The sequence below is a fragment of the Cryptotermes secundus genome, unplaced genomic scaffold (assembly GCF_002891405.2).
Source record: "Cryptotermes secundus unplaced genomic scaffold, Csec_1.0 scaffold135, whole genome shotgun sequence".
NCBI classification, from domain to species: domain Eukaryota; kingdom Metazoa; phylum Arthropoda; class Insecta; order Blattodea; family Kalotermitidae; genus Cryptotermes; species Cryptotermes secundus.
In genome coordinates this window covers 361,455-370,117 of record NW_019730104.1, presented here as the reverse complement: position 1 = coordinate 370,117, position 8,663 = coordinate 361,455, and the positions used below count along the sequence as shown (strand labels likewise).

The window sequence follows — 8,663 nt, the reverse complement described above, 5'->3', positions numbered from 1 at the left end:
ATATATATAAAATTAATTGAAATCCTTCATTATCATGATAGCAACATTATCAGTAACAATTTAACCCTTCGTAATTAAACGCGAAACTTGAATGAACAAGTTCTCTAATATTGTCTCCGTACTTAATTAAGCATGTAATGAGGACATGGAGAGTAGTGAAAGTGTAGCTTCAGGATTTCTTAACCTCGGAACCAGATGGTGGTAAGGGGCTAGTTCAAGTCTGGAGGCTTTACTCCTGGGTAAAGAGCTCCCGTAACCCACTGGATGCGAGATCGGCTAAACCTATGAACCGGTCTGGATGGTGTGTCAGATGGAAAATTTCTTGTCCCTACTGGATATCGAACCACGAACTCTCAAATGCCCCACCCGTTGCCTAGGTGCTATACTGTCTGAGCCATCACGGTTGAATCTTTTCTCTTCGAGAAATATCTTTATTACAGCACTGGCGAGAACTTATGAGATTTAAGAAAATGGGGTACCGTTATAAGACATTTCCCGAGTAGTTACTTTTCATTTATTAGTTTAGTAATACAGTCGATAATTACAAAATAAGCAATTTCCTCTTTATTGTCTTTACGTTCCCTTTATGGTGCTTTCTAGGGCATGAAACAGAGTTCCTCCTCCTACATGAATCGGGCTCTTAATTTATCTCATTGTGCCTGAGGACCTCAGTGAGGGTAAGAGCGTGTGTTGCTGGAAGCGTGCTTGTCGTGACGTGTGTGTCTTAGGAACCCATTGGCTTAGCTTCTAGTAGTGCAGTGTCTCGTATCGTAGTTCAGGCTCCAAATGCATTCGAGATTTCCATAAAATTATAAAGAGGCTCTGCATATGGGTATTGACATATGCAGTGTATATGCGTACAGATCCTATCTTAGTAAGTTTCACAAATGATAATCGAAACAGAATTTATACTACTACCACTAGGAGCCGGGATAACGTAGGAAGTATAGCTACTGGCTACCGGCAGGGCGACCGGGGCGTCGGAGTTCGAGTCGCGATACGGTCAAGAAATTCCTCTTCTCCACGTCGTCCAGACGGGCTCTGGGGTACACCCAACCTCATATCTAAAGGGTACCGGGGGTAGAGCGGCCTGGGCGTGAAGATGACCACTCACCTACAGCTTTTTTTTATTGCTTGTGGGGTGGGACTAAGTCCCTTGTACTGCGGCCACTTCTGGCCTATTGTACCAGCCCCAGGTGAGGGTGATTATGGAACAGTTGGTGGAATGGAACCGAAATACTAGGAGAAAATCTGCCCCAGCGCCACTTTGTCCACCACAAATCTCACTTGACCAGACCCGGGATCGAACCCGCGCCGCTGCTGTGGTAAGCCAACGACTAACCACTTGAGCTATGGCGCGGCTTACAGCTAGTGCCGATGTCAAGAAAATGCAAATCTATACAGCCACTCCCCCATACGCCTTTATGGCGTAGTGCTTAGTTAAGCAAAGATACAATTTTACATTTACTACTAGGTATACTTAATAACGCACCGCGCCATGAAGAGGTGCAGGGGAGGGAAACAAAGCTCGGTGTATTCTTAACTTCGACATCAGATGGAAGTGAGTGGGCAGCTTCACACTCCTGCCCGCTTTATCACCGGGGAATGAACTCCCACTGCCCATTTATTGAAGACTGAGAGGGCCTTCGATCCTCTCTGGACTTATCGTGCAAGGATACGACATTTGCCGTTTCTGAAAGAAATTAAACCCGGGCCTGTACCTGCTCTATTGACGTTAGCTATTCCGGTTAATGTGAATCAGACAACCAGCCCAAAAGCGTGTGCTGTGTATGAGGATAAATGATTGTGGAGAGCCCATAACCAGCAAGATTTGTCAGACTTGTTAATGGTTATATGTGATATGAGGTGGGACGTTTAATTTAAAATAGAAATCAATTTTCATTTAATGTTTTTAATTAAACCGGAAACAATTTTGACAGTTCAATTTGTAGCTACTGTTTCCTCTGTTAACGTTTCAATTCATCCACTATTAAATTATATTATATGAATGTTTCTTTTTTTTTTGCCTATGGCGCTACAGCCCCAATTTTTGGGCCTTGGCCTATCATCATGAAACTCTCCGTTTCACTTCGGTTTACTATATCTTAGACATTCGGTAGGACTCCTTAGTCGGGTGATCAGCTCGCCTCAAGGCCTCTACCCGTACACAAACATAGAAAAACGCGCACTCACACACACACAAACACGCACACACACACACACAAACACTAAACATCCTTGCCCTGAGTGCGATTCGAACCAACGATCCCGGCTTCCGAGCGAGCGAAGACAGTGGATGCCTCAGACCGTGACTGGCATTATATGAGTGTTACAGTACGGAAAACTCAACTAATTTTGCATTTTTCCTAATTCTGTAGTACTTAAAACGCTGTTTTCTCTTCGTTTAGACCAGCACCAATATGTAATTTGATACTTCCTTAAGTGATACTTCCTTAAAGTAAAAATATATATTGAGTTGCTACTCAAGGTCATTGGATTTTTTTTTTCAATTGACCTAATCCCTCTGGCCGCACTAGGCCCTGGGGTTTAGTCAGCCTCTAACAGAAATGAGTACCAGGAATTAATAAAATAATTTTCCTGGGGAGTAAAACGCGCAGGCGCGTAAGCCTGACAACCTTACCGCCATCTTTGAGCCGACTGTCTAGATAATGTGGGACCCTTAACGTCTCACAACCCTATGGGCCTTCACGGCCTGTTACAGGGATAGCTTTACTTACTTACTTACTTACTTACTTACTCAAGTACACCAAACGGGATATCGCTGCATTATAATATGTCTAATATATATAATATATTCCTACATTTTCAGATTGGTACTTGAAGGCGGTCATACGTCTTACCCATTTCTGCCAATGAATTTTGCCGGAAACTTTTCGTTTAAAGTACGTCGAACACCGGTAATGAAATGTATGGGAGCAAGTCGCATTTAGGGTAAATTTCTTGAATGGAAGAAGATGATGTTGCCACCACATAATTGCTATATGTTATATAATCTTCATATTATTGTTAATTGAAATAAAATCTGTCTCTTGTGGAGACACTATAATTTTGCCTATCATAATAGAAGCTGCCATTTTATTAGGGGTAAAGAGAGCCTTACTTCGAAAATGACTTCAAAGTTGCAGTTGAGTGAAAGTGTCAAAGTCATCCAAGCAATGAAAGATTTCACCTCGAGTTCCCTAAAGTAAAGGCTGTTGATTTAGCCACAGCTAAGGAAATTTTAGTTTTAAAAGGGGAATGCTTATAAATTTGACCAGGAAGATGGGATTTAAATCTTCACCTCCCGAATTGAGGTGTGTTCCATTGGCTTAAGCGGAACGAGTTTCATATTAAAAGGAAAAAGGGGGGGGGGAGAGAGAATGTGTGGTCAAGCTGTGATTCAGAATCCTAAAGATGTGTTAAGTTCTCAGAGAATGATTTTGGAAGATTTAAGGTTCTCACAATGGTTGTTATGAGGAGTTCTAGCTTCTGGGATATAAAGCTATATATTCCGCTGAAAGTCAACAGAAATTTCGAAGGAACATGTCACCTCTATCATCAGGGTAGAGGAATAAGCCACGCAAGACACGAACACGAAAACATACCAAACACAGCTGAGCTGAGCTGAGCCTACTTTCCTTATTTTGGAAAAAAAAAATAAAAGTAGGCTTATGAGATAACCTTGCTCTGTGTGTGTGTGTGTGTGTGTGCGTGCGCGCGCGCGCGCGTGTGCGTGAGCGCCGCTAGTCTGTGTGCATACCCACCCTACCAACATTTGACCTCCTGAACCGAAAATTACGAAGCTTGGTTCGTATGTCATGTCACCTGGGGCAATTTCAGTGGCTCAATTCATAAATACTTCCCGTCAGTAACAGCAACATGGTAAAGTAAAAATTAAAGTAAAGCTATCCCTGTAACAGACCGTGGAGGCCCATAGGAATGTGAGATGTCGAGGTTCCCACGTCACCTAGACAATCGGCTCACAGAAGGCGGTGAGGTTGTCGGCCTTACCCCCAGAAAGATTCCTGGTACTCGTTTCTGTTAGAGGCTGAGTCGATCCCAAGATCAAAAAGCGGCTGGAAGGATTAGGTCAATTGGAGAATCCAATCTAAAATTGTGAGGTAATAACCTTAATATTATTTGAATGCCTTATCAGTTCGTCATAAAACTTGGTATGTTTTTCATACCAACTGAGCCCATCTCCAATCCATACTTCATAAATCCCTCTCATCAGTAATTTTAATAATCCAGCCTCTCAAATTGCATTGTTTAATTCATTCGTTATGCATGCATACTGTAGTTCTTTCCTACTTTTCGAATCTGATACTCAAATTATACTGAAATAAAATAAGGCGATAATTTGCTGTCAAAACTTCTGTTCTGTGTTAATATTTTGACATGTTTGCACTGATTGTTACTTGGTAANTCTAACGATGTCTTTAATTGTAAGATTTGAGGCTTTCACGGCGGTGACTATGAAGAAAGCAGTCTTCTGGGATTTGGCACCGTGTGTATGTGGTGTTAACCGACGTTTCGGAGGAACGTATCGCCTCCATCTTCAGGGTAGAAGATGGAGGCGATACGTTCCTCCGAAACGTCGGTTAACACCACATACACACGGTGCCAAATCCCAGAAGACTGCTTTCTTCATAGTCACCGCCGTGAAAGCCTCAAATCTTACAATTAAAGACATCGTTAGAAACGGTGTTCTCTATGAGGTCCTTGCTGTGGCTAGATAACAAGACCAGAGCGTGCTGTAGCGATTTTTAAAGTGTGTAGATTAGCGGCAGTGTTACGAGTTATTAGAGCCCAAATTAAATTATCGATCCAAAACCCGTGGCTGGTCACTAATAGATGACAACATTCTTGAACCGTTCATTAGTTCATTTCTTTAAGCCGAAACCTCAATACAGAGTTCATGCAATCGTCATTTCACAGTTTTGCGCTCTAAAAAGTTTGTCTTAACAAAATTATAATTTTTAAATGCATCTAGTCCTATACGTCATTTCAGGATTAAGTTCCAGTTTCCTCATGCTATTATTATTGGCTGGACCTCCTCTGTGGTCTAGTGGTCAGAGTTCCTGGCTACAGATCAAGAGGTCCCGGGTTCCATTCCCGGCGCTACCACATTTTCTGAGTAGTGGATCGGGAACAGGGTCTACTCAGTCAGCCCCAATAGGATAATTGAGGAGCTACTTGAATGGAAAAGTAGCTACTCCGGTCTAGAAAACCGAAATTAACGGTCATGGGGATTCTTTGCGCTGACCACGCGACATCCTCTTTCCTTTAAAGTTGACACTAACTTCGCCGACAAGCGGCGGTGGCTCTGTCGGTATAGTTCGCTTGCGGACTAAAGCCACGGATTTTTTTTGTAAATTTTAATATATTTTGATTTAATTAATTTATAAATTTATTATTAATCCCGAACTAAATTTGTAGCTACTGTATATTTTAATATTGACAAGGAAAGTAAACCTAAACCACGCTAAGTATAGATCCCATTACTTGTATAGATTAATAATGAAAAAATCCGCCTTGTTCTTTAATTATACCTTTAGACATATCCTACAAACAACTGCCATGGCCATGTTGAAATTGCTGCGCTATATTTGTAAGCAGTTTTACGAGCCCAGATGCTCTCACCAACCCTCATTCCCCAACTCATATCATACTTCAACCCCGAGAGCCAACATAAAAACTCGGGAAGTTTTCTGGCCTGTGTTAATAACTTCGCACAGTGACGGGCTCCCAATTTCTTGCCCCTCGCTCTTATAGAGGTCTGCATTCTGACAGCTTTATATCGTCTGTACTTTGCTTTTCCTAGTTAGGAAAAATAACTGAGATTAAAAGTATATGGTAATATCCGTGCTGCGGCTTTGTGATAATGCTGAGGGCTATACAAGTTTGGAAAGTTGAGCTTAATCCTGATTCAGAGTGCAGAGAGTTTGCTTCTCGTAACTGTCTGTGGTCGTGGTGATTACGGTGCATTGCTATAATCATTTCCAGGAACTTTTAGCATACTGTTAGGACCGAGGTTTGGACTTTCGTAAGCAATTATGAGGCGCAATATTCATCTCAACTGTTGATTTCCATCTCTGGAACTCCTGGTTTATTTTCAATTAGTTAATTGATGCTGATGTTGTCCCTCTACAATTTGTTTCTCATAATTTCACCAAGGCTTACACATTTCCTATATTCCTTACTGCAGATTCATTCCCTTTCCTCCATTTTGTCATTCGTTAACTCCATGCGACAGAGATTCTCGTAAACATTTCATTGCCTCTTCTAAATGCAAAGTTTCAATACTGTGTTTTGAAAAGCTTTTCACCGGGTCTTATCCTGCGCCGAATACATTCGGCCCACGAAGTCACATCCTATTTTTTAAGACTAATTAAGACTAATTTTCTTGAGAAGCTGGTATTGATGAAGCTTTATTATGTTTGAGACCAAGTTTCGTTTCTGTTCGTAAATACGCAATTTCTTCCAAAAACTACAGTTGATTTTTAAAGAAAACTCGGCAGAAATCTTGCGCCTTCTATAGGAACAAAGAGGAGAGTCGGAGATCGATTCAGACGTCTTTCTCTGTCTAATCTATCCCGGAACCTTCGTGCAACTATTAAGGCGCACTCCTCAAATACTGAAGGTAACATGACGTTAAATATGTAACTTACAAATCCTTATCACACTGAATAACCATAAAAGAGACCAACCGGTATTCTTCATTCCAATTAACGTGTATGTACGCAGATGCAAGTAGGAATAAGACGATAGGCTGTACCTAGTTATCAAGGACTCGCTTGTTTAGGATACGCTTTTGTGACATGCTGCATAAACAGCAGTATGTTTATTCCAGGGCTGTCACTTGCACTGGCCGCCAAAAATCTTCAGCGAGATAAGCAAGTATCTGTGTAAGCACTGGATGAAGCCTGAGTTTATTGCGTCTAGGGTGACGTAACAAGCGGATGGCTCGTCGTAGTGCCCCTCTCAGAATCGAAATAGCTCCTCTGCAGTTGCTGACTCGGGACAGCGTGTCCTCTTGTGTCAAGTATCGGGGTCATTACTCTCCGGGAGAAGAGAATTACGCCCTTTTAGAGGCCATATCTTTCTACTCAGTAATTTATTTAAGCATGAAATTTTACCTGATGTTCCTTGTCTGCATGTCCAAGAGCAGGAGATGCCAGAAATTTCTCCGAGCCAGACCTGAAAACAAAACGTATCCTTGCTTATGAGACAGGAAGTTATTAATCCCCATAATTTACTGAATAGAAATGCAGGTCTAGATCGGTCGGTATAATGATTGGCTACGGGCTGGACGATCGGGGTTCAATTCCTGGAAAGGGAAAGAAATAATTTTCTTCTCCACGCGCTTGCAGGCCGGCTTTCCTATTCAATTGGCTCGGGGAAAATGTTCCCTGGGGGTAGAGCGGCCGAAGCGTGAAGTTGACAACTAATCTCCATCTAGTGCTCAGGTCAAGAATGGTAGAGCTATGCCTCCAATCCCTCATACGTCCTCATGGCGTGGTGCTTAATTTATTAAGCACAAAGACAACTTTACCCTGTCACATTTAACCTACTGAATAGAGATCAGAATATCTAACGCCGTGTTGAAAGAATTCGAAGTTTCAGCATCGCTAATACCAAAGCGAGCGATTTGGCACGATCTCAGATCAGATCCACCTACATTCACCGCCTTTATATCGGTCTCCCAATAGGATCTTCTTTCCAGTACGTATTTGCACCAAAATTCTGCACGTATTTCTTTTCTCCCTATCCAAGCCACCTGCCCGGTCCAGTGTAGCATCCTCCAGTTCATTATCCTAAATTTATATTAATGATAAGATTCTTCATTATGCAAGTTCATTCATTTTCTTTACATTAATATACGTCTTTTGGCTTCTCACGGTAGCCAAGCGGTCTAAAGCGTGCACTGTCTCCGCTCGCTCGGAAGCCGGGATCGTGGGCTCGAGTCCCACACAAGGCATGGGTGTTCAGTGTTTGTGTACAGGTAGAGACTTTAAGACGAGTTGATCACCCGCCCAAGGATTCTTACCGAATGTCTAAGATCCAGTAAACCGAAGTGAAACGGAAAGTTTCACGGAGATAGGCCAAGGCCCACACTGGGGCTGTAGTGCCAAAAGAAAAAAAAATACGTTTCTTAGCGCTTAGTTCTCAGATTTTCTTAACTTACTTTCTTCCTCCGAAGGAAGAGAATTCTGTTTTAAAATTTGGAACATGACGGTGGCGCAAATGTTGAAGGTGCTTTTTGAAATTTTCGATGTGTGTACAAGCTTAATTACCCACAAATGTGAGTTCCTAGGTTCAGTATGCACTAATTATTTATTATAATTGTGTTTAGTCTCTGTTCAGACGTGACGCTCGGAGGAAACTTATTCTCGAACTTGTTTCCCTCTGCGACATGCTGAGGTTATACAAATGACTACATGTGGAACCATCCGTTTAAGCCAGTAAATCTGAGAGGCAATTTTGTTTGTTATATGTCTCCTAAATTCCACCTCAGCTTCGATTACATTCTGAATACGGCGAAAACGTACAAAGCCATTTGTTATTTAAAGGGCTTGCAAATTTCCTTGATCAAAACGTGCAGTATCAACTCATGTTGAAATATTCCTACATTAATTAAACTTGTCACTTCCACAGACAAA

General features: G+C 41.8%; 1 protein-coding gene across 1 annotated transcript in view; it reads right to left on the bottom strand.

The window, feature by feature from the left end:
• The window catches only part of LOC111866025 (allatostatin-A receptor), a 421,775-nt gene that overhangs the window by 111,102 nt on the left and 302,010 nt on the right, over window positions 1–8,663 (bottom strand). Inside the window, exon 7 of the transcript XR_002843077.2 lies at window positions 7,140–7,200. The gene's annotated coding sequence lies outside the window, so the exon portion shown is untranslated. The remainder of the gene's footprint in view (window positions 1–7,139; window positions 7,201–8,663) is intronic.